The sequence below is a fragment of the Microtus ochrogaster genome, chromosome 4 (genome assembly GCF_000317375.1).
Source record: "Microtus ochrogaster isolate Prairie Vole_2 chromosome 4, MicOch1.0, whole genome shotgun sequence".
Lineage (NCBI taxonomy): Eukaryota > Metazoa > Chordata > Mammalia > Rodentia > Cricetidae > Microtus > Microtus ochrogaster.
This window is the reverse complement of record NC_022011.1, coordinates 27,245,217-27,247,432: the sequence shown is the minus strand read 5'-3', so window position 1 is coordinate 27,247,432 and position 2,216 is coordinate 27,245,217. Positions and strand designations below refer to the sequence as shown.

General features: G+C 49.2%; 1 protein-coding gene across 1 annotated transcript in view; it reads right to left on the bottom strand.

The window, feature by feature from the left end:
* Window positions 1-1,160: 1,160 nt before the first annotated feature.
* Window positions 1,161-2,216, bottom strand: part of Hsbp1 (heat shock factor binding protein 1) — a 4,478-nt gene continuing 3,422 nt past the window's right edge. Inside the window, exon 4 of the mRNA XM_005345743.3 lies at window positions 1,161-2,072. The gene's annotated coding sequence lies outside the window, so the exon portion shown is untranslated. The remainder of the gene's footprint in view (window positions 2,073-2,216) is intronic.

The following is a 2,216-nucleotide window of genomic DNA, read 5'->3' as shown; positions in this document are numbered from 1 at the left end:
TAAAGAAAGCAGGGTGCATACATTAGGGGTCTAACGAGGAGGCTGATGGGGCCCCTGGCTGTTTCTTGGTAGCCTACTCATCTGTGAATGACCCAGGAGCAAAGAGTTAGCTGCTCCCCTCAGTAATGGCTGGGTGGGTGAAGGACTGGGGCTGACTGATGGAGATTTTGATGAACAAAGGAAAGTGAGGTTGCTCCTTGAAGAACAGGGGGTCCCACTGCAGGGCTTTCTCCAGCTGACCCAGGTGGTGCCAAGGCAGGTAGATGTCTGCTGGCTAGGAGGGCTGCAGTGGAGGTCCGTGTACCCAGAGCTTAGTCACATGCCTATCTGCTGTTCTCCACACAGTCCAGCCTCGGGTGGAGGTTGGACAGACCGCAAAGCCTGTTTTATAAAAGGTCTAAGGTTTTGCTCCAAAGCTTGGAAAAGCAGCTGGACACTTGAGATTTCTATTTACACAGGGAGCCTATGGCACCTGTGGGTTGAGCTTACCGGTGCCCACCTACCTGCAGACATTTCAGGGCTGATTTCCCGGCTCCAGAGCTGTCAGGGGTTCTGACTGACTGGTTTGCACTGTGTGACTAGACAGGACTCTGACCTAGTGTGAAAATTTCCTAAACCCACAGGACCACAAACCTTTTCTGGGCAGCCTCCTTCCAGTGACAAGCATCCCTGTAGAAGTCTTCCCAGGCCACCCCTTCTCAAGTACCCAGCCCCTCTTGCTTTTTCAGAGGCTTCAGTTGGTAATGTAACATGGCACCCAGCTTTCCATCTGAAAACTGAGATAACAAACATACTGGGCACAAGGACATCACAGCAACAGGGTTCCCAGCACCTCTATCACGACAGCTGTTTCTGGTCCAGGGATTTGCCGCGGAAGCTGATTTCTTAGGTCACAAACTCCTTCCTGAACCATCCCGCTGTCTCTGGATGACAAGCAGACCCAGAGTCTCCATTTGTAAGATCAAGGGTGTCCTGCATGTAGGTTGGAGCAGGTCTGTCCACAGGAACTCCTGCTGCTTGCAGGAGCCTCTGTTGCCCCACCCCCAACCCACTCCAGACTTCAGAAATATGACCAAGTTGTTCTTAGCCTGTCTGCAACACAAATGAGAAAACAGAGTGCCCGACTTGGCCAGGGCTTCCTCTAAAAGGACCACACCATGTTTCAAACTTTCCAACTGTTCACGTTTTTTATTGTATGAATTCACTTTGTGGGGACAGTGACATGGATTGCTTTTCAGATCATCAAAAGTGGCCTGGAGGCTAAGCCTACAGACACTGGAATTCCAAATGTAAAGAGTTTATTATCTGTCTTCTTAGTCAGTAATAGAACTCACTGTGCAAGAATTTAGGCAAGAAATAGTTCAAGTAAAATAGAATTTCTTAAAAACCAGAGCCTTCACCAGCCACTGGGCATTTCTCAGCCACGTGACCAGCAGTAGACTCACTGGGGTCTTTTTGTCTCTTCCCTTTCAGTCAGTAGCTCGAAGGGAGGCCAGGGTCACTGGGTTCTGACAGCCTGCCAGATGAGCACGGCAGGCCCTACCAATGCTACGAGAATCTCATGCAAAACTCTGACAGACACTCCGGCACAAACCACTGTTAAACGTTCTCGGCCATTTGGAAAAGCATTTCTGACACTCTAGCGTCAGCTCAACAGTCACCTTGTGCTGAAGATGAACGAACCCTAAACGTACACATCTCACATCACGGCTTCTGCCAAGGGGAGGAGTTACTAGTCACTTAACTGGAAAGTATCTGCCACTTCATCAAACAGTAACTACCACAAAAGGAACAGCGGGAAAGGACTTCAAAACTCACTAAAAAGTTGGACAATTTTATGCAGAAACTGCCAAAGTTTTAGTGTTTAATAATTAAGACAACTGACCAAGATGTAAAGATACCAAGTTTGAGAAACTGGGGGTGTAGGGGGGACACTCTATGGACTATGCAGGCTGTGATAAGAATGCACGCTTTAAACCTGTCGACACATAATAGTTAGTTGCAGAAAGCCACTTGATTTTCTCTTGGCTTGGGAAAAACGACGTTCTGGATTCACCGTGAGTATCAGCAGCCTGTGGAAGAAGAAAAGCAATCAACAGCAGCACCGAGGGCACAACAGAGCCACCCCCAGAACAGCAGCACTGAGGGCACAGCAGAGTCACCCCCAGAACAGCAGCACCGAGGGCACAGCAGAGTCACCCCCAGAACAGCAGCAC